The sequence below is a fragment of the Neopelma chrysocephalum genome, unplaced genomic scaffold, assembly GCF_003984885.1.
Source record: "Neopelma chrysocephalum unplaced genomic scaffold, ASM398488v2 Primary Assembly neopelma1_63, whole genome shotgun sequence".
Taxonomy (NCBI): domain Eukaryota; kingdom Metazoa; phylum Chordata; class Aves; order Passeriformes; family Pipridae; genus Neopelma; species Neopelma chrysocephalum.
In genome coordinates this window covers 13,503,050-13,527,250 of record NW_020897720.1, presented here as the reverse complement: position 1 = coordinate 13,527,250, position 24,201 = coordinate 13,503,050, and positions in this window count along the sequence as shown.

The following is a 24,201-nucleotide window of genomic DNA, read 5'->3' as shown; positions in this document are numbered from 1 at the left end:
AATATGATATGATTCAGGAGAACAGTTTGCTTTCTGTTAGTTACCATAATTGTTTATTCTTTAAAAAATCCTCTCCTACTCTAATGATACCCAGGTTCTTCACCCTCTGGAGTGGAGAGCACTTCTGAAAAGCAGGTGTACAGTTCTGCTACAAACCTCCTTGCAGGGAGATATGATCTGTTTAATGAAAGCAACCCCTGAGTCACCTGCTGAACTGGTTTGATGTTATTTTGGTGTAGTGCACGCTAGCTGTGCACTGGGATAAACCAAGAGTCACTTTTTGAGGATGCAAACATCCCCTATTTAAGAGACTGAAATGAATCACCCTCTCTGTATACACAAACAGACCATTAAAATACTGATAACTCTAGAAATAACAAAACTAGAGAATTTGGTTCAAAGGTCTTGAGAACCTCCTTCAGTAGTGGGAGGAAGGTGTTTATACCTTATCTTTTCATTCTGCTTAGAAGCAGAGTGGCCTTTCCTGCAGTGGGTTTGGGTAGAAATATGCCTTTGGAGAGAGGGAGTTTGAGCTGCTCGCCTCTCCAGGTGTCTCCAGCAGCTGAGGATTTAAGAGCAGTGTTCAAAGAGTGATAGCAGAACTTTATATGTTTCCTTGGTGTGGTCTCCCAGTGGACCGGTTCGGGGAGTTCATCCTTTTGAGTCAGACTCTCCTTTCATTTTGTGGTATCCACGTTGATTCCCTGTGTCCTTGACATGTATTTGAAGGAGCACATCTGATATATCTGTACCAAAGTCCCTGTTACTGACTGTGTATGCCCTGGTCTCGTGTCTGTATTTTTCCTGGTGTGAGTGCTATGGAGTGATGCTCCTGCTGCCACTGGAGCTGTGGAGCACGTGGGGTAACTTCCAGCATCCTGTGCTTGCACGAGCCACGGAGAGATGCTGGACTACGCCAAGGAAATGCCTGGGATGAGGTGGTACCCTGGCATGCTGAGGCTGGGCAGGAGGATATCCCGGGTGAGCGGAGAAGGAAGGACGCGCTTTAATTGGCAGCCGCTCACTTTGCATGCCAGGAGCGGGAACTGTGCATCATCCCCAGGTCACAGTTCCGCCTTGCAGGAGCAGCTGTCATCACCTGGCCCCAGTGTTTCCCCAAGAGTTAAAAACATCGACCTGCTGGGACGTGTCTGCAGCCTCCAGAGGTGAAGGAAAGACCAGGGTTGGGGTGGAGGCACTCGCACCGCTTGCTATTGCAGTGCTCCACAGGGCACGGCACTGGTGAGGGCTCCTCCTCCCCACACTGGTTGCTTGTGCTGCCAGAGGAGGGTGCACAGGCTGAGCCCTCCAAGGGTGCTTCCCTGCACCCTTGCTGGGTCCTGCAAGAGCTGCCCCGGTGACCAACCTTCCCTGGTGCTGCCGACCTCTGCCGATGGGATATCACGCCTGTGATGGTGCACGAGAAGAAGGGGGTCCTCTGCATTTGGAGGAGGGAATCTCTGTGTACAGCTCCTAAACTTCACCTGGGTTTGGGACCGGACCTCAGGGTGCTCCTCTCCCATGTGAGGGTGCCTGCCAGGCTGGGTGCTGCCGGGGTAGAGGGTGGAGGAACTTCCTCTGCAGATGCCGACACGGTTTACGTGTGAGATAAGCCCTGAGCTGCAATGCACACAGAGGAGCAGAGAACTTCTGGGAATTTTAGACATCTGGAGAACTTTAATGCAGAAAACACAGATGTTTGTAGATGCTTGCTGCAAGGTCATGAAGGTTTGAAGATCATAATTTCGTGCTTGGGCATCTAAGTCCTTTTGCAGATTTCTTGGCTCCGCTGTTTGCTTCTGCAATGGCAGAGGAATGATTTGGATTAGAGCAGTGTGCAAGCTGCTCAGGGTAAATGAGCTTGCTACATCCACATGAAACAAAGCTGTGTCTCACTTTTTTCCTAGTTAAAATTAACACATTAATAATTATAAAGGTGTTGGGAGAACCACTAATGTGTGGCTGAAGTCTCAGACCTCTGCGTGAAGTTGCACAGTTACTGTCAGTTTATCACTCATTACATTAATCCAATTAATTCATGTTTTTTTTTTAATGTTGTCTGGCAGGTATTCTGTGTCTAATATTAAATAATTATAGCCACAATACTTCCCCTATTATTTTGTGTGAGAGCAGTTCTTACCATTTGATCACCACTAGCACAAACAACATAATAATGAGGATATTCCAACAGGAGGCAAAGAGTGTAACCTTCTTGACCTGGATAAATTACAGTGGGCAAAAAAACCCCTCCAACAGCTCCAGTGAGTAGCGGGGGGACTGGAGTGGGGACAGACATAAACTGGTTCCAAATAGGAGCTTGGAGTTAACTCTATCCCTGTGCCATTTAGTTACAATGCTGCCTTTTGCTGTAAAATGAAAGTTAGATAGGATAAGTTCAAAACAGTACCCATTAATTAGGTAAATATTCTAAGCCCTCCTTTCCCCCCAGGTCCAGGGGAGCTGAGAGCACCAGCCTCCCTGGCACATGGTGAGAGGTGATTTACTGTAGCCCCAACATTACAGGTATTTTCTGGGGCTGCAGCACATAGACATGCCATTGATAATTCTGCCTTTGTTTTGATTGCTTCCAACTGCAGAATGAGGGAGACTTAATTGGCAGAAATTACCTCATTCCTGGCTTGATTAAGGCCTCCATATGTGTTTTATAAATAAAGTAGTCTTTTCAACTGTTTTATCACTTGGAGGTTTCAGCAGACTAAATATGATTTATGGTGTTTTGCCTCCTTGCCCAAACGGGGAGCACTTCTGATCCCCCTCCCTCCCTGCGGCCGAGGACACTGGAGCTGGGGGGAGCATCACCGGTGCTGCTGGTGGCTCTGGAGGTGGCCAGGCATCATCCAACCCTCCCTGGGCTGTTTGCCCAGCCCAGAGCTCAGCTGAGTGCAGGGTCTCCATGGGGTTTGAGTGGGGCACTTGGCAGCCCCATCCCCATCCATGTGACAGGTCTGGCCCAGGACCTGCCGTGGGCATCTCCTCCTGGGGGATGGTTGCATTGGCTGCTGCCTGAATTCCCCTGCTCCCTTTCTTATTATAATCAAGGAATAAAGCAAATATAGAAACCAGGCTGTCACTAATTATTTAGGCTGCAGTGCACAGCCTCCTGCAGCTTTGGGAAAGGCTTTGAGAGGGAGCACCAAGGGGCACCTCCATCCCAGCAAGCTCCCCCCCATCATGCCTGAGGTTGAAGATGAGCTTCATCATGGGACCTTGCCCTTGCTTAGTCATGTCATGTCATATAACAACCTTATATCATCAAATAGTTTTGGTTGGGAGGGACCTTAAAGATCCTCTTGTTCTAACCCCCTGGCATGGGCAGGGACACCTTCCACCAGCCCAGGTTGCTCCAAGCTCTGTCCAACCTGACCTTGAACATTTCCAAGGATGGAGCATCCACAGCTTCTCTGGGCAACCTGTGCCAGGGCCTCACCACCTTCACAGGGAAGAATTTCTTCCTAATAGAAATAATAATAATAATAATAATAATAATAATAATAATAGTCCTCCCAAATCCACCCAGTGTTGATTCGCAGTCAGAGGTGGAGAGATGAGGAGTGGTTGGATGATGCCAGCCTGGTGCTGAGCTGCAAAACCTGGAAGAGTGCTTTTAAAAGGGATTTTTAGGCAAAAAAGCAATGGAAAAAAAAAAGAATGACTAGAAATAAAATCAAGGCCTTGTGTGCCAAAATCACTGCTTACTCTACTCCATGTCATTTCAATCCTCTTTGTTTTCAAGTAGCTTTGTTGCTTAATCCAAGCTTTCAGAAATCATGAGCTTGGCTTAAAACTGGAGCTGAGAAATGTTTAATATCAGCTTCTTTTATTCACTCTCTGAAGGCTGAATATTTTGCACTCGTGTGCCTTGCAGGAAGGCTGGATATGCTCTAAAGAAAAAAAAGAAAGCTTAAATTGTTGGGTTAAAAACTGATCCAAGATCTAAATCACCAGTAAATGCAGATGACTCATGATAAAATGATGAGAATTGAAAATACTGTTAGACATTTACAGAGATAAGAAGAAGAGGTATATTTAGTGGGATTCTTGTGTCTTAGCATTTGGTATTCTGAACTGTCTAGAGAGAAACATGCTGATTTCCTCGGATTACTTGATCATGGTTCACTGAGTTCAGGTTTTCTTTCCTTTCTTCTTTTGCTGCTAATTCAGTAACAGTGAATATTCTTGTGAATGAATTCACACAGCAAAGCACGTTTTTCAGAGGAGGATATCTTTTCTAACAAAGATAATTTCCCATCTGAAGTGAAGGCTAAAAAAAAAAAAACAAACCCAAAGAAAAGAGTTGTGTTTATGTAATTGTTAGTTCTGAATTTTTTTAAAAAACAAGTGAAATGAGAAAATTGGCCTGAAACAGCTGGATGTGACATTCCAAAGAACAGAATTTGGGATTTGGTGCCAGACTGGATGCAGCTTGACGACAAAGCTGGAATTCAGAGCCAGCACAAGAAGCAGCCAGGAAGGCTGAGGGAGGATTGGGATGGGTGCAGGACAGACTGTTTCTGCTTTGCCTGCACAGGATGATCCAAATAATAAAAACGAGGTCCCCATCCTGTAATCAGCTCTGCCATGGAAGGCACTGCTCCTGTCACAACTCCAGCCCCAGTTCTTTTGGAAATGGGGGATCCATTGGAAGGATTAATGGCAGGGTGAGGTCACTGTGCAGCTGTCACAGGCAGAGGGACAACAAGGGCAGTTTAACACCATTCCTGCCCGGGAAAACCCGTCGGGGCAGGACAGCCTGACAGACAGGCTTCTGCTCAGGTTCATCTTGAGGAGTCCTAAGGTGACACAGCCAAAAATGAGCCAGTGCTGTGTGTGGCAGCTGGTGTCTGTGGTGACAAGTGCCATGTGAAGGTGGTGTTTCCCTAATTTCAAACAGGCAGAGGCTCTTCAGTCTGGTTTTCCATGTGCTCCTTGGCACAAGACATGCAGGAAGGAGCCCCTGGTATTGAATGAAATCCTTCCTTTGTGGCTGGTGGGGAGAGAAGCCCTGTGTTTCTGTGCTGCAGAAAGGTTATTTAGGTTTTGGGTCCCCATCCCTCTAAGGAATGTCACTCTGAGAACACCCAGGGGCCATGTGAGACCAGAAAGGTTTTGGCTGGGGATGGAATGGAGCACACTCCTGCCCTGCTGAGGTGGGAAGGGAAAAACATCTAGAGAAGCCTCTGCTTTTGCCTCTTTTGGAAGTTACAACAGTAGCTTCCCAGCAAACATTTCAGGGCAATGCTTGAGCTGTGTGTCCGCCTGTAGCAGAATTCCAGACACCACCAAAGAGTCCGGGCTGGAATTTTGCCTCTGTGTAGCAGGGGCTGCTGCCAGGGTGAGTGAGTGAGGGAGCTCTTCTCCTGAAAAACCACCATGGACACAGATCTTCACGGATGGTCTTTCACTGAGGACTGAAGCCATCTGCTGTTGTTTCCAAACTGGCTTCTCAGCGCTGTCATGGATGCTCAGCCCAGGGAATTGCTGCTCCTCTGGGGCCAGGGCAGATGGGTGTTTGCAGAGTGTGTTGGGGACATGTCCTTGGGGTGGGGCATGACCTGGCCAAGCGACAAACTGCCTAGAACTGCCAGTCCTCGGGATTGCAGGGAGGTGAGGGGGGTTGGCACGAGGGGTACAAGCTCTTAGCTCTGGCTGCCCCAGAGCTCCCATCCCCTCTGCCCCTCCCCTGCCCAAACACGAACCCCTTGGCAAAAGTTAACTGCTGGGGAAAGGTAAAAGGACTCTTGATTAATGTTTGCTGGACAACTCTCATGCCTGTCCCATGTGGATAGGAGAAATATTCCTCCTCTCTCTCGCCCTTCGTCTCGGAGCCGCTCTTTATTCAGCCCATTTCTCGGGAGAAAACCGGGGAGAGGGAGTGTGCCTGTCAGAGATGTGAGCTGAATAACAATCACCAAATCCCCCCCTCGCAGCAACTTCTGCTCCTGCTCCCGCTGTTCCATATTCTCTGTGGCAGAAACATTGGAAACAGATTTTCTGGGTGCAGGGAAAAAAAGGCAAAATGGAGCAGCCGTCAAGATGCCAAACAACAGGACACGTTTTCCTCGTGCAGACAATGTTACTGATGTTTGTTAACGAACCCCCAGGTTTCCCTGAAACCTCCAACCATTGTGGGGTTTTCATAATAATGTTTGCATTAGGCTTCTGGTGGGCTCAGGCTCGTGGAATTATATTTGAGCTTCCTTAGCTTTCAGCACCATTAAGCATATTTTCAAAACACATTAAAAGGAATACGTCAGCTTGGTTTAGGCTGAAACTTAGGCTGGGAAAAGAAAATCAGTAAAAAAGAAAGTTTCACGAATTACAAATGAAGTGGGAACGTTTTCATTAAAGGATAAAATAAAGAAAATATGTTATTCCAAAATAATTTATTTTCTCTTTTATTCCTCCCCCCCCCCGCCATGGGCTGGGCGACTCAAACACAATGACTTTGTGCTGGTGAATGAGGAAAATTAAGCGACCAGAACCCAAACTGCTCCAGGTGATGTTAAACAAAACTCCTTGGTTTTGGGAACAAAATGAAACAGGAACAGCAAATGCAAAAATATGTTAAATAGCACCAGAAGCATCTACAAGTTTAAACAGAAACATTTAACTGAAACACAGTTTGTTTCCTTGGAAGAGAATGTAGGATTTTTTCCTTTTATTGTGATGTTTCCATCATTTAAAAGACAAAGACTCTTCCCAAACTCCAGCCCATAGTCCTCAATCTCCAGGGACCATTACTGAAAAGCCCAAATTCTCAGTTCTTGCTCCACCCAAAGATTACTGAAACAAGCCTCTGCTTCTCTTTCTGCCTTTTGTTTCCCTGAATAATTTTACATGTATTGCTTAGAAGAAGGAGGTCCATGAAATGTGGGAGACCTGGACAGACCTGGGACAGGCTGATGTCTCAGATGGTTGTGTCTGGGGTTGTATTTTCCACGAGTACTCGTTGTAATGGGTAGTTGTGACAGAAGAAGGGACAATTCTAATGCCATTAATAATGGCACAAGGTCTCCAAGAAGGCATCTGGAAGCCTTGCTGCATTATCATGGACTCACAGAATGATTTGGGTTGGGAGGGACCTTACAGACCACCCACTTCCAACCCCCCTGCCGTGGGCAGGGACACCTTCCACAAGACCAGGCTGCTTAAAGCTCCATCCAGCCTGGCCTTGAACAGTTCCAGGGATAATGAGCCCAAGGCCTTCCAAAGGCAAAGCCTCCTTGAAAACCGTGATGTCCCTTTGTGTGGTTGCCCTGTACATGAGTTTTTCTTTAAGTCTGGCAACAACCAACGAGATAATGAACAAAAACCTGTGCAGTGTTGCTGCACTCTGCACAATGCCACTGTTTTTCTGTTGGCTTCAGCACCACTCAGGTCTTCCTTCTGGGCTGCTGTGAAAAGCAGAAAGGTAAGGATGTGATCATACACCCCAACCACGACTTTTCATGTGCCTCTGATTCCTGCAACAGCTCCCTGTTTGCTGCCCCTGGATATGGCTTAATATGGAAAACACAACAGGGTCTGCCAAGCTCTGTGTGCTACCATGTATGGTGAAAAGGACTTCCCCAAAGCAGAGGCATAAATTCTCCTTTCCACTTCTATGAAGAATAAAAAAGATAATAGGAAGCTCTGTCCTCTCCCTGTTTGGTTCAGCAGTCTAGAAACGCCCAGTTATAAATAGGAGAAAATGTGCTTTTGGGCAGATAAGGAGAGCAGCAGTTCACACTGATTGAGGGGAATAGCAGCTTTTTACATGCAGAAGAGTCTGCAGTTGGAAAATCACACTGGATGCATTAGAAATGCGAGAATAAAATAATGAAAAAGAAGGTGATACTTTTGAAGTCCCTAAAAATTTTATCCAATTTTATCTCTCTATGCATTTATCTAATAATAGACATTCCAGACAGGTTTTTCATTTTATTATTGTTAATAAAGTAGTCAAAATATAGTAGTCAAAGTATAATAAAATACAATGTAATCTAAGATATAATAATTACTTATATTGTCTATAATATGTGGTTGATATAACAACATATTACATATTAATATATAACTGTTATATTGTCAATCTATAAATGACCAAGGGCAGAGAGAATGAGCCTCCAGCCTGGCAGAGGCAGCTGTGGGTCCAGAAAAGGTGCTTGAGGGGGCAAGAAATGCAATATTATAGAAAGCTGAAGTGTTTTCTTAGGGATGAGAAAATCAGGTATCTCCACAGGTATGATCCTCCTGATGTTTTCTTTTAGTTCAAATAGCTCGAGCTGAATTTTTATCCAAATTTCAGCACAAAAAGATTATCATGGTGTATAAATCTGCCAAGCTGCAGCCAGAGGTAGGGGTTTTGCACGAAACTACAACATTAGAAACCTTCCTTGGGGCAAAGAAAAAGGACTTACAAAATCCCCATTCCCATGTGTTTACACAACAGACCCTAACAACTCCTAGGGGGCCTTTTGAGTTAATTGGGAGAGTGCTCTCTGCTGTAAAAGGTCCCTAAATACGTGTTTACCTAATCCAGGCTTTGAGCACCACTCAGATGTTTGCCTGTGACCAGCAGGAACAGCTCTGGGGCTGCAGGAACCACGGGGCCCCCCGACAGTGGGGCCATCCCCTCCTGATATCACCCTGTGGGTGGGTGTCCCCAGGAGCACCTGGTCTGATGGAAGGTGTCCCTGCCCAGAGCAGGGGGCTGGAATGAGATGATCTTTAAGGTCCCCTCTCACCCAAACCATTTCATGATTCTGTGATTCCAGTTCTATGGCCATGCTGGATCTGGCTACAGCAGCATCCTTTCCTGCTCCCAAACCCCTGCAGTGCCAGCAGTGGGTGGCTTCACCAGTCAAACAGCCTTGGAGACTTTTTGCCCATTTCCACATGTAACTTCACTAGAGATGGCTCTGCTCCTGAAGGATTTCCAGCTTCACCTTGGGAAAAATTTTTCTTCAGCCCTCAGAAGTGGCTTTCTCTGGTAAACTCCAGTATCTTCAAGAACTGGAGTAATATTCTATCCAGTGGCTGTTTTTCTCTCAGAAGTGCCCCAGGTAACCCTTGCTGGTTGGATTGGGACAGCAGCCATCAAATCAGCAGTATTAGGGTTTTCAGCCTGTTTGTGTGGGTGCAAGGGGTGCAATTCCTGAGGATATGGGGTAAATCCAGCTCCATCAAATCAGCAGTATTAGGGTTTTCAGCCTGTTTGTGTGGGTGTAAGGAGTGCAATTCCTGAGGATTTGGGGCAAATCCAGCTCCTTGCCCACGCAGGGACAAGGAGGTTCCTTGTTCATGTTGATGGTCCCTTTGAGTGGAAAAGGATGAGCAGCATCATTGGGGCCACTCAGGAAGATGCTGCTGAACTGAGGTGGCAAACTTTGCTGAAGTGAACGTCCACCAGTATCACATCTAAATATAACACACATCCAAATGACACAGGAATTAATTTCCAACTTTGGTCCAGACTTATTCTGCATAACTAAAATCCAAAATGAGTTAATGCCTCACCACAGAATCTATAAAATAATCTCTGGTATGACCTTTATTGAGGACGCTGTTCTCTGAGAAAAGATGTATTCAGCAGCCAAGTGGTTAAATCAAAATAACAAGGGCTATTTATCTAGTAGCTTTCCATGGCTATACTCAAGGGGGGCATATCTACCTATTTGTCAAGTCATTGACAACAGCCTATTTCTTTCTTCCTACCCACATGCTTTATTAAAGAAACACTTGACCTACCTGTCATATCAAACTGCTTCCTTTATCCAAAACAGAATAATATAGACATTTCCCTTAAGGGAATCCTGATGCAAATATATAAGGACAGGTTGCCAATTTGTTGAGCGTATTAGGGTACAGAAAACTGTCAAGGGAAACAGCTGTAATACAGACTGTTCTAACAAGCTCATTTTTCCTTTTTTTTTTGGTGGTACTTTTGGTCTCTCTTTAGTTTATATTATAGGATTTGTATGTTACCATTTTTATGGACAGCTGTCAACTGCAACTCGTCTTCTTCACTCGGAAAAAAAAAAAGGGAAACCTTCGGATTCCCGGCCGTGGCTCGGATCTATTGTTTGGTCTTGGAAAATAACTGCCACAAAACCTTCAGCTGCATGTAGCTGGGAAGAAACTTATGGGATAGGGGAAGGGAAAAGCAGCAAAGCTTGTGATGGAGAAGGCTCTGCCTGCAATTTGAAAGGCATGTATTTGCCACATGAAGCCACTTAAATACGTGATGGTGCTTCCCATTCTCACCTGTCTGCTTCTGCACTGCAGAAAGCACTCTCTGTCATGCCCTGGATGAGTGGTTTGGGCAATAATTCAGCTTTGAGAGGATGCAGAAAGGTTCAAATGTGGCATTTGGCACAAGCAAGCTTTGTTGTTGCTGAGAGCTGGGAATGAGAGCCAGGCTGCAGGAATTCAGGCTTCCCAGCAGCACACTGGTTAATCCTGAGCCACTCAGTCCCCAGCACTGGTTTTGGTGCACAGGTCCAAAACATCCCCAGCCTTCCAGCAAGGCATTTTGGTGATGTTGTACAGACCCTCATCAGTTTCCAAGTGAAATCCATAATTTTCAGCAACTGGAATCTCCCGAGACCAGAAAAGATTAAGAGTCAAATCCATATAATTAGAGGTCTACGTCGACTCGTGGACAAGGCAAAGGCTGTGCTACAGGAACAAAGAGCAGATTAAAGATCAGTTCCACTTTGACTGCTGCTCCACTGGAATCAGGGGGGGGCTACCCCAGAGATTAATTAGTCAATTTATGCTTGTTTGCATAAAGGATGATATAGATCATCAGCTGAATGAACAAAAGTTCAGGCAGTGCAAGTCAGGGCAAGAGGGGAGGGAATTAACTGTGTCTGGACCGAGGTCACAGCTCGGGCTGATCCAGTTGCTGTGCCAGAGCACTGTGACTATCGTGTGCCTCTAACCACTGACCTGTGATGAGAGGCCACCATGAGCTCTGGCATCTCTAATAAAAGTCAGATCACCCAAAGAAAACGTCTCTAAAGGGTCGAACAAATATTTGGGTAGAGAAGAAAAGGAGCACCGGGATCACCGCGCGAAAAGCTGCGCGGGATGGTCTGGGATTTCCCCCTTGGTCTGAACTTCTGCCCTGTTCCTGCTCCCAGCAATGTGTGCCCCACACCCAGCCCTGGGCTCCTCTTCTCAGTGGTGTGAAAAAGGGATTCCTGCTCGTGTCTTTTAATGTGGGAGCACCCACGTGAAGATCAGGAGCAGTAGGTGGCATCCTGGTCCTGCTGAAATCATGTGGAATTTTCTCATGACCCTTTTCAGGGCCAGGAGGTCACCCAGATGTTGAATGTTGGCATCATGGAGGGAGAAAGGTCTGTTGGTCTGGTGTCATTGCTGTGGGCCAAGCTGACAGTGGCTTTAGGGGACATTTTGTTGGCACATGGCTTATGAAGAGACTGCACTGTGTGACTGCAGGGATGAGGAGAAGAAGATCATAAAAGCATATTTGCAGCACTGACTCTGCCTTTAGAAAAGGACTGGGTAGTGTGAACTCATTAAAAGACTTTCCATAGCATATATTATCCTACCTGTTCCCTTGGAATACTGTGGAAAACCGGGAAGAGGGACAATCAGACACCATTTTTTTGTTCTGATACTGCAAACACACACACCCAGTGCGTGCTCACCAGCTGATGAGGTTTTTTTCACAGAAGCAAAAACATTGCCTCATTTTTTTGTACAAGTTTTGAATCTGCAATGTGTTTTCTGGAGCCAAACTGTAGCTCAGACACGGTGAGAAATGCACATATCACTGGGACTAGAGCAGAGCCAACAGCTTCTCCTCTTTCACCCCCACTGACACACTTGATGACACTTAATGATCTTTTGTCTAAATAGCTGGAAACGTGCTGGATAAAAGACTTGAATACCCAGAGGGGTGGAATCGAGTGTGTTAATGGTCATGGTGTATTTGGTAAATCCAGACCCCCCAGTGCAGCCTGGTGTGTGCACCATGTCCCAAAAATGAGGGGCAGTGAAGAATGGGGGGGGAGCTGCAGCACAACCTCCTGGGGACCAGCACCACCAGCAGCAATCAAACATTGATTAAATATTGTCCTGGGAGCTGCTTGTCCAAGCCATGTGAGACATCCAGTGGGCCAGATCCCCTGGAACAACCCCAGTGTTTTCCAACGAGGATCTGAGTCACGGGGCCCGGGGAGCAACTGTTAATTAGCATCAGACAACTGTTTCCTGGGGGGAAGTTTGAAAAACAAGTATGTCTCAATCTTGCTTTTTGAAAAGCCATGTCTTGCCAGCAGAGAGGAATTTTAACACTTTTTTTCTCAAAGGGCTTCCAGGTATGAGTCCTGAAATGTTCAGGCAACGCTGGTGTAAGCAGAGTGATTTGGGGATTTTGTATTATGGAGAGAAATAGTTCAAATTTTGCAGCATCCTCAGCAAAATCCCACCAGACACTGCTTATATTGAAAAGTAGCTCATTTGGTTTTAATTCATCCTGTATCATGAGGTTACAGCCTGTTTTAGTTCCTGCTTGCTTTTTAGCTGCTTTCTGTTACTTTTTTTTTTTTCTTTTTTTCTTCTTTTTTTTTTTTTCCCCTCGGAGCTTGAGAATTGCAAGGTCAAGCTAAAGTCAAACTTTACCATTTCGGTGATGAAATGCAAGCAGATGTGGCTGTTTCATGGACACTGCTCCTGGGGTCCGTGGGTGGTGTCTGCACCCTGGGCCACGTCTGCTCCCTCCCAGCTCAGCAGTGCCAGTTCTCCCATTTGGATCCCAAAGTTGGTGCCAGCCTGGCTGTTGCTCATCCCAGAGAAATTTCTTTAAACCTCAGCACCTCCATGGACCCTGGTGCCCACAGCTGCTGTTTGCTTGGCCTTAGGAAGGACTGCAGGTGGGTGACTGATGGGTGGTGATGGTGTTTTCCTTCACAACACTTCACAGATTGATTTCCTCTGTCACAGAGTGTCCCCTGACTCCATCATTTTTTGCAGGTCTATTTGCTCTCTGCATCTCTCGATGGTTTGCAAATGATAATCACTTGATATTGAGTTGGCTGGACTCTCCTACCTGAAATAAAACTAAATTAACTCTGGCAAACCTGGGCTGCTGCTGAAGCCAGTGACACTTTTTCATGGAGGTGGTTGTGATATATATATATATATATATATATATATATATATATATATATATATAAATATATAAATACAACTCAGTGCTATAATTGCTCATGTAAATAAAACACTGATTTCCAGGGGGTTTGGCACATGGCTCAGAGCAAAGTGCTTGGCCACACTGGAAGTCCAGCATCAGCCATTCCTGCTGGGATTCCTACCCTCTCCTCCAGCTGGGGTCTTTGATAGCCATCAATGGATTTCACCACCCTAGTGCCAAACATCCAGAATCTGCTCTTCAGTTGACCTCTAAGTAGAGAAATAAAAGCACAGCCCACTTACACAGGGCAGGATGGGTTTGGCAGAGAGGAATCCCCTTGCTCAGCTCACCCTGGGTCTGGGTCACTCAATGCTTTTCATCCATAGGTTTGAAAAACTCCTTAAGCTATTCTGCATGAGACTGGCAAAGAGCTGAACCTCACTGGTTTATGTTCATGGCCTCATGGTGTGCAGTGAAACTGCAGTACTTTGAAAGATTTTTCCTGGTTGTTTTGCTGAAGTTATTCATTATCTCAGCAGAAAACACATGTAAGATTGTTCTCTGAAATATGGTGATGGTGAGGAATACAGGGTTAGCAGCATTGCTGAGAATCAATGGATTTCTTAAGAAATTTGAGGATGAATCGTGGAAATTTTTCACCCTTGGTTTGTGTACACATTTTTCCTGTTCTTGGAATGGGATATAAAGCTTTGTATGAATGAAAACTACCCAAGCAAGGCAACACAGCATTTTCCTCCCTCAGAAAAATCACAACCAGGCAACATTTTCCCACCTATTTTCAGCCCTGTGTTTTTCTAGGTCCAGGACAAATTTTTCTTTCAACGTTAATTAAAAGACTTATTCCCAGAAAAAAATGCCAGACCCCAAAATGCTTCTGAAAATTCAAAGTAATTTCTAAATGGGGTAAAAATAAGGACGCAGCGATTGGAACCCTCTGGTCAGCAGGAACGACGCAAAGCCAGCCTGCTTCCCTCTCTGCATCCCTCTCCTGGTGCTTCTCTCCAAGACCTTTACTTGAGGTTGTTTTGTTTCCATTAGGATTAGTGTGACCCACTTAGAGGAAGCCCTGGTTAAGTCCAAGGGATGGCTCTGGACACAGGGAAGGAAGGAGGGGGGGGTCCCACGTCTCAGGAACGTTTCTCTGCCGAGATACACGGAGCTGGAGCAGCTTCTGGACATGTGTTTGTAATTTCTTGTTTGGTCTGCCTGGGTTCTGGGAAATGGTGCATTTTTGGATTTGCCTGCTGAAAGGGTTTCACACTTTGGGGTAGCGGCGTTTGATTAGTTTTGATGATAACCACAGTAGTACAATTCCGACTTCCAGATTGCTTTCCAGAGTGACACTAAGCAGCCACCCATCTCCAAGGCTGAAGAAATTCACATGTGCATTTGATTTTTTTTTCTTTTTTTTTTATGAAGGTAGAAAGAGTGTAATATACTTGCCACCTCCCAAAAAAAAATTTAAAAAATCCCATTTCTCACACCTCCATTTTGGGTGATGTCTGTGAGAGCCTATTCTAGTAAATAGAATGGGATCTATCAAGAACAGAGAATCTCCTATTCCTCCTTTTATCATCTCCACTAGTTATCTGCCTGAGCAATTTTTTACAAACTTTGTTCAGTGAAGAGCTGCATTTGTCACACCGTGATTTAAAAGAGTTACTGAACTCGGGAAGGAAAATTAGTGGGAAATCTTGCCCAGAGATAACATAATATGAAGATGGCAGAAAAAAAAGCAGGCTAGCTTTTCTGTCACCCTTTTTCCCTGCCTACTAATGGTTTTGATTCTCATTATTTCTCAAATGCCAAGAGTAAAAACCCTCCAGGGTACCAATTAGCTGTGCCCAGTCTGGATACGACTGCTCTCATCCAGGACATATTTCGAGATGCTGAAGCTCTCTTTGGGAAAAGGCAATTTGTGTGCAGCTATGTTTGGTAATTTTCATCTTGTTGGGAAATAGAGATGGACTCGTACTTAATTTAATTAAACCAAAGCTTTTTATTAATTGATTTTCCATAAAAGCAATTGCCATAAATGGGAACCTGGGATCTGTGTTTTGTAGATTATTTTTGTCTGCCTCGCTTATATTTTATTAGGGGTTATGCTTCTTTCAAAAAAGAATAAGTGACACTGAATTTATTTCTGAATGAGCTTTTCCCCTTCTCTACAACCTTTTCTATCTGCTTTTGCATTATTTTAAATTTAGACTGTTGAACAATGACAGCTATGACAGCGTGCAACTATTTTACATTTCTGTTGCTTAACCATATTGTTTATTTAAGGCAAATTTTCCTATTTCAAGCAGAAAACAGAGATAATTCAGTGGCTAAAACAAGGACATTTTGGGGTAGATCTGAGGGCTGATTCTGGTCAGAGTGCTGGGGTGTCTGTGGCACTGGGCTTGGGTAAGGGGCACTGACAGAGGCATGTGAGTGATGCCAGGGCTCAGCCTTGCCCCACATCCATTGCTGCTGCAGCCTCTCCTGAGGTAGTGCTCTCCCTGCTTTGGAGATTAGGAGGCAGATCTGCTCAGACCAACTCTTTACTCACATGAATAGCTCCATTGAGTCCTACATGGCTATTAAGTGACTAAGGTTCAATAATATATTAAATCTTTGCAGGGCCTAAGGCAACTTGGAGCAGGTTATTTAAGAGGTCTGCTCCAGCCTTTTGCTGCAGCCACAAAACCATCCTGGTCAGATCCTGCTCTTTTCCCACCCCTGTTTTTGTGTCTTGTGCATTATTTTGCCCCATTTCTCTTGCCTTCTCACGAGCATCCTGCCTCTCTCTGGCACTGCCTCCCTGCCCTAGCACAGACCCCCCTCCTCAGCCCTTTGCACCTCCCCAGCCCACCTGCATTCCCTCGAATTTCATTTTTCAGGACTTCAGTGGCCACAAACAAAAATAACATCAGAGGAGCAGCTTCCACTGCCCCTCCACAGCCAAATTATCTCGGGGTTTTATAAAGTTGTAATACTGGCAAAAGCAATAGAGGGAGCTGCTGCTGGTGGCTGGAGTCCAGCAGAGTACCATGAGCTGTACTTGCCTAATCCCCGGTGGTGATCTCCCCTCCCAGCTCCATTATTTAGGATTCCTTGAAATGGATAAAAAATGAAAAGGAAAAAAAACCAACCAACCAACAACCAAAAAACAACCCAGTCCCAATAGGATTTCTTTTGGATCAATATTTAAAGTGCTGGAAAAATTAACACAGAGAGATATTTGTAAAATTCCAAAATATTTTCTTAGCCTCAGTGTAAATATTTGTAGAGAAAGCAATTATTGTGCATAAGAATTTTCTGTTGTGTCTCTTTCGGTTCTTTCATTCAAATGATTGCTTTTTTGGCCCATCCCTGAAAAACTAAGTAGAGGTGATTAAAAACCTTCAAGCCCTTCAAATTTATTGTCCTGTAACTATTTTTGAAAGCAGATTTAATATCAGCATGCCATTTATATTCCCTGAGAGCTAACATTTCAGATACCACACCGATATATCAATGCCTGATGCAAAGCAGATTGCACTGAAGATGTGGAAATGTATACAAGAAGAAAACTGCTTATATTTAATAAAGAACTGAGATATAAACATATTTTAATACAGAAATGGCTTTGAAATCGATGAGTTCCTACTGGTTTGCTCCATCCCCCTCCCTGGCGTTTCTCTCCTGCATCCCATGTGTAGAGTGGAGGGGCACCAACACAAAACTCAGCTGCACCTCTGGGTGCAGCAAATGCAGGATTGATGTCTCCCTGAGGGATGTGCCAGACCAGATTCTTCTGTGCACACCAGGTTTATTTTTATCCCAAAATGCGTTTTCCCTCCCACGCTCCAGCTGCCCATCACAGGGCTGCCTGCTGTCCCTCTGCTCCTGCCTTCCCCTAAGGTCTCCCCTCGCCCCAGTGCCTTCTCCCTGTCCTGGGATTTCTCCAGGGGATGCCACAGGTTGCTGAAATGCCATCCTGAAGTTCTCCTTGTTGCTGGAGCATCCATTGTGGATGAAGATCTGGTTGTCCTGTGAAGCACCAGGCTCTGGTGGGTGGGGAGGGAAGGGGTGCCTGTGAGCAGTCCTGGTCCCACAAGTGCCCAAAAACTGCTCTGAGGCTGAAGGGAAGAGCAGGCAGGCAGCAAAGACAAATCTGGGAAGAGCAGAGGGCCACAGTCAGCTGTCCAGCACTGAGGGGTTCCTACTTCCAGGCTTGTTTTTGGGCTCTGAAGGCACTGGTTACCTCTATGGTAGAGAATAGAAAATATTCCTTTTTATACAAATATTTAGTTCCCCTTGGTCTGGTCAAAACCCAGTTGCTGTAGGGGTTTAAGGCCACCAGATCCAGCCTGGTCATGCTCCCCATGGATGTCCCCAGTACCACACTTCATGCCTGTGCCACAGCAGAAGGCTGAGACCAGGCTAAAACCTCCCTGCTGCCCTTCTGCCCCTTTTGCATCTCAGTGCTGTGCCCCTGCTGCCTCTGTGCTGTGGTTTCGTGCTTGGCTGCCTCTAGCTGAGACAACCAAAGGTGCAGAAACCTTCTGGTCTCCCTGCTAAAACCTCCCCCACTCAGCCTGAGGCAAGGACAGGGGCTGCAGAGCCCAGCCTGGCTGAGCTGAGCTGAGCCAAACCAGGGCTGGGCAGCCCAGCAGCTGGCTGCAGCTGGATCCACACTGTGCAGCCCTCACAGCCAAGCTTGGGACATGCTTGTTTTCATTCCTCTGCTCAGGAGAGTGCACCCACTCCTCCCTCCCTCTCTGCCTTTGATGGTTCTTCTGTATTTTGCTACCGGCAGCAGCTCCTGCTCTTCCCAGAAACCCTCTCCCCTCCATCAGCTGCCCCCTCTAGCCAAGTTTAACCACAGTGCTGCCCTGTGGCCCCAGGAAGATTTCACAACTCCCTCTCCTTTGGCCACAAATGCTCTGTTTGTATCGATTCCCTCTTTATTTCTCACATTGCTCCATTTCTGTGTGGCCAAACAGTGAATCGACCATCATTGCCTCCATCTCTGCACCCCATCACTGCTCCCCATTTCTGAACCCTGTCACTGCTCCCCATCTCTGCATCCCATCCCTGCATCCCATCACTGCTCCCCATCCGTGCATCCCATCCCTGCATCCCATCACTGCTCCCCATCCCTGCATCCCATCCCTGCATCCCATCACTGCTTCCCACTCTGCTCCCCCTCTTCCACGTGTGCCCTGGCCCAAGTGTCCCCTCCTTGTCCCCAACACCCGAAGAGCAGTCCCACAGTCTCTCCCACCAGCCCATCCAAAGCAAATCCTTTCTTCAAGCCCTTATGTCCAGCCACAACCTGAAGGGGACAGGCACAAATGTCCCAAACCCCCACGGCCAGTGTCACCTCTCCCAGGACAGGCGGTTTCCACCTGGGAAACACTGATGTGGGCGCTGGTGGGATCTTCCCTCACTCACCGTCTCCCGCAGCAAAGATATTATTCAAGGAGTTAACATTCCAGCCGGCTTCCAGTGGTTTTTCCCTTCGTGCCACCTGGTGGACAAAGGGAACATTTTCCACCTTTTTATTTCACGGAAGAAGGTGCACCTGGGAAAGCTCGTTTTCTCTGAGGAATCTGGATGAGCATCACCCGATTTAAATTTTGTACGGTGGGAAACACGACCCTGCCATAACACATATCCCAGGGGAAGCCCCAGAGCACCCCAGCATTAACCAAATAACTATTTCTTACCCACTGCTGAGGCTTATTCATAATACTGTGTTTTAATTGTACTTAAAGCTGCTCAATAAAACTCAATTCCTACAATCACCTTAACAAGAAAATTAATTGTCCCCTCCCTGAGCTTCTGACAAATTCATGGTTTTATTCAGGCTTGAGCAACTGCTTTCTGATATTTTAACAAATGTGCACTTTGAATCCCTCCTGTGGCCAGTCCCAGACAGGCTGCAAGGGATGGAAGCGCTGGTAAAAAGCCCGTGGAAATAGAAAAATTAAGTAAATAACAGTGAATGTTCCTGGCAAGTGTTGTTTTTATTCAATTTATGAAGACAAACACTGCACAAGAAACTTGGTTCCGAGAGATATTTTTGTTCAAGGATTAGAAGCAAATCCCTGAATTGAGGTGCTTAATGAAATGAACCAAAATGGCTTTTGCTCTCAAATCCCTGCAAGAAGAGCCCAAGCTGAGCTGTGAAATAGCTCCAAATCATGAATAAATAGGGAGAAAAGGGCCGTGTGCTCAGGGCACGTTTGGGAGCAGCGCAAGATGCTGATAGACGGGGAAGAAATTCATCACTCAAGAGTTTTCTCCCACTATTAACAGTTCAACACCCCTCTGCTTCAATCCTCTGGGAGAAACCCTATAAGTGAAGTTCATGCAAATTTTAGCGGTGACTTGACTTGGGCCAGGATTTTGCCCTAAATCTTTTCATAAATTCAACAAAATGACGACACAAAAACCTAAAGCACGGGCAGAAACCCTGTGTGGCAGCTGCTGGTGGCTGATGCCGGGGGTAACACGGGGCAGTGTGAAGTCACACCACAGAAATGAAGAATTTCTTTGTGTGCACAGCCTGAAACTTCTGCAGGCAGAGGGAAGCTGAAATTTGGCTACAACCCTCTGGCTGATACCCTGATTGCTGCAAAACCACTGCCACTAAATCCCTCTGCCTACAATTACCTTGGACTGTGATTTTATATCTCACTTGAAAAGCGACGCCTCCGTCACATCCCACAGAAGCTTTCGGGGCTGTAAATGCATCTTCCCTGGGACATTCAACTCAGCCACCCAAAGCCCCTGGCTTTGTTTTTCTAAAACAAAGGGAAAAAAAGAGCACAAATTAAAAATATTTTGACTCTGGATTGAGGAAAATTGTATGTTTTCCTTGGAAAAGAAATTAATTGTTTTTATTTTCTCCAGTGGCAAAATCCATATAATTTAGATTGTCCAGAAATGGAAAGATTTTCATTTTCTAAGGAAACAACCTCCTTCCCTCTCAGAGATTTAATTTTTACCAACTCAGGAAAAACTTGCTCTGACTGAGATTAGATGAAAAACTTTAGTTTATCTCAGCCTTTTAAAAACTGTCTGCAATATTTTTTTTTTTTTTTTAAATCTGGCCAATAAAAAATCATTAAAAAAAATGAAACATGAAAATGTTTCACCGAAAAAATGAAGAAACAAGGACTCTCATCCTCGGACCTCCTCAGCCTGGTGTGCTTGGGGAGCCAGAGATGGAAGGGATACGGGCAGTGAGCTGGGATGGGATGTGGGAGGTTTGGAGGGAGAGGGTCAGGAATGACACAGGGGACATTTTTGGGGTGGGGGAGCACAGGCAGCTTAAGCTGCTTTATCAGCGTGTTATAAACCAGCAATCAGCAGGGCTGAGATTTGGCAATCAGTCAATACCGGCTCAAAAACAACCTGGAGAAAAAAAACGTACCTGGGACCCACTTAAGGTGACCTTTGGAAGGAAGAAAAACAAGTTTCAAAGAAAACAAATGTTTCACAGGGGTGTTTTAAACTGCTCTGCTCTGCCGAGGGTGTGTAAGGACGTTGTTCCTCTGTGTGTGGGAACTCTTTGTGTGCTCGGAGCCTGTGGTGACACGACAGGCTGGTGGCCCTTGGGGACGCCCCACCTGCCTGCACAGGGCACTTTTTGGATCTTGGGAGCTCCCTGATGGCTCCAACACAGCTCAGCAGAGCCGGGAAAAGCTCTTCAGGCTTTCCTGGGACAACCCAGGGGCAAAGAATGGCTGGGGGTCTCCCTTATTTATTCTCTTCCCAAATGGACACAGCCTGTAAGTCAGGTTGAAATCCCAACCAGGTGCAGTGCCACGCTCTGAGGTTGCCTGGTCACCTCATGGCAATGCCACAATGCCACGTGGCCGTGGCACGAGGCAGCTCGGGAGCTGTGGCTGATTTTCACCCCCTTGAACCCTCCCCCGGACTGAATTCCCCACAAAACCCCAATCCCCCTCGGCTCCCCACCAGCAGATATCTGTTTCTTTCCCCCCAAAACTGGCTTGCAAGCAAGAACTCCACAGTCTGAAACCAACTGCCTTTCAACCTCCGGATATGAAGCCCTGCCTCTGCCCAGACTCTCCCTAAAAACCTAACAGGGAATATGAGGAACATTTGAAAGGAGCTGCCATGGCCCAGCCAGGGATGGCGTGTAGCAGCCCCACTGAGATATCTGGTTTCTGTTATGTGTTTCTTTTCCTTGCATTATCTGTATTAGAACTTATAAAATGGATGATTTGTATCAGCTGTCCTGCTTTGTTGTTATTGCCATGTTCTGCTAAAATGATAACGAAGCGCTTGTCCCAGATCTTTCCCTCCCACAAAATATCCCAGCTATGTGAAATAAAAGATGCCATTTTATTACAGGGCTGAACAGAACTGTGCAAGAGGCAAAAAAACAAAGGGGCTGCGAGGAGCACGACTCCAGGGGAGTGGAGGAAAAAAAATTGGTGGAGATGATGGTCACAGGGAATGCAGAAAACAAAAGCATTTATGAGCTTTGAAATTATTATAATGTCATTTTGCAACCACAGTCAGGAACCTCATACCTGCCCCCCATTGCAGTCATAGCCCAGGACACTTGGATTTGAGAGGACAATTCCCAACTTCCATATGGTATTTCACACTAAAGCATTTTTGGGCAAAATTATTATTTGCTCTATGAATCTGGAAGCATCTGGTTAACCTGAATTTCCAGGTGCTGGGCAAAATTAATCCTCAAAAGTCCCTAATTTCATGAAGTCGTGGAGAGTGGGATATTTTGGATCTGCTCAACCAAATGGGGGTTCCTGATCTTTCCTTGGTGAGCCTTGGCCATGTCACATGCACGACCAGGTGATTGCCATTGTGCAGTGCTAAAGAATAATTCCCTCACTTATGAACTGGGAATTCTTGTCAGCTGGTGATGAGGATTTTCAGGAGAAAGACAGCAGAGCCTGCATTTGTGTGTCTGTGAGCTGAAAACCCTCCTGAGGTCAACAACTGCACGTCCCAGGCTGCAGCAATCCCTGTGGGAACACAGTGTCATGGATCATCTCCTGATTTCCATGAAAAATGCAGCCAAATAATAAGGAAGGTTATAAATGACTTCACCAAACATTTGTGGTGTCCTCTTCGGTGGCACCAGTCTCCATCAAAATCTTTGAGATATTTTTATTCCTTCCTCACTTTATTTCTTCTTCCCACCGCTTGGTGTTGTGAGATTGGTACAAGCAAATATAATCTGGGTTTTACAGACTACAAAGAGGAAGCAGATCTGAGGTGATTTATTGTTAAAGGAACTGAGGTCAGATCCAGACCTACCACTCAGGAGAAGCTGTTAATACTGTTCCTTTGCCCAAACCATTGAGCCAAACCCCTCCTAACTCTGGTGGTCCCACTCCAGGACTGCTCTTACAAAGCACTTGTCTTTGAATTGCAAATACTGTGACGGTTCAGATGAAATCTCACCAAGCAAATCTACTTTTCAGAGGAAATATTAAAGAACTTAACAACTTAACACCTCCAGAGTGATAAAAACATATTTGTCTTTTATACAGAAAAGGGCTGACAGCCAAATTCTGTAATTGAGAATACTTCCTTAAATATAGAACACTGAATGAACAGCAAAAGGGGCAATTCATATATTTATGAAAACAAGCAAAAATGACTGTTCTATTTCTATTATCTGTGCCTGGAGCAGGAGCATCCTGTCCTGTTCCTGTCTTCAGAGGTGATATGAGCTGTGGCATAACTTAAAGAAAAAGGATGGAATGTCTGGTGAGAAGAATATACAGAAATTGATTTCAAGGCAATCAAAGTAGTATTTTATCACCAGAAAAACTGCCAAGGTCAGAACTTTTACTGGCACTTGAGTGAGGCTACACCAAATCTCACTGGTGGGAGAGAGGGGTTTAGTGAGTATTATTTTAAGTGGTCTGAGTAAAGAATATCCCCTTGCATGGCTTAGCAATGGATCATTAATTATTATTTGAAAATTCAGCAAAGCTTTTGTTTCTCCATCTTCCAGTTCTCAGTAAAAATGTACCTTATTATAGCCTTATTATGGATCTTCTGCAAACAGAAGGCAATGCATTTTCTGCTTTAATCAGACATTTTCATTTGCATCTAACTTCCTCTTGAACATTACTGACTTCAAAGGATTAAAATTCCTAATTCTGGTCCAACAAGAATTTTTTTTCCCCAGATGATCAGAATGAGAACAAAACCTTTCTCTTTTTGCCCTCTTCCCCTCCTTTTCTGCATATTTTAGGGAAGTCTTGCCTTGTAGATAACTTGGAAACACTTGTCACAGTCTCGTTAGTAGATCCAAGTGCTAAATGCCCCAATAGACTAAAAATCCAATAAAAGGCATGGTTTGTAACTCTTAATTTTTGCAGCTGTTGGATAAAATCCATACATCTGTTTATGGTGATTCTTTCTTTGCTGACAGCATCAGTTTGTTCTCCAAATGCCAATGTTCCTCAGCAGCTGTAAGTGTGCCCCTTCTAACTCATTTAAGGAGAGTCAAAGCCAAATCTTCCATTAAAGAAAACTGGGAATTGTTCCTTTGCAGCCATGCTGCTGCCTACCTGTTGAACTGCTGGTCCAAAATGTCCTGGTTGCCTTGCCAGGCAGAGGAACGTGGCGAGGAGTTGGTGGAATTTGAAATGAAAACTCTGCAGATCAGCTGGGAATTGCTCTGCAAACTCCTCTTCGGCTGTCGACGACTCCCTGGATTGCAAAGACAGAGGCAGAGAGGAGAAACCCTCCTTAATCCAAATGCAAAGCACGGGTGGAAACTATTCAACAAAATAGGGTTTGGGGGGGATGGGTTGGAAAATTGTGTTCCATCAAATTGAGGTTGTTTCTGCATGAACATGTTCACTTAAAGAAAAAAGCTTTGCTAGGGAGATCTTTTGAATGCAGGGTGTATCTTCCTGCCAAGGCTAGAAGGAGCAAGGACTGTCATTCCTTCTGCACTGCAGCCCATCCAAACCACCTGCCACTCTAATTTCCCAGAGATAAGAGGACTTAGGTTTCAGAAT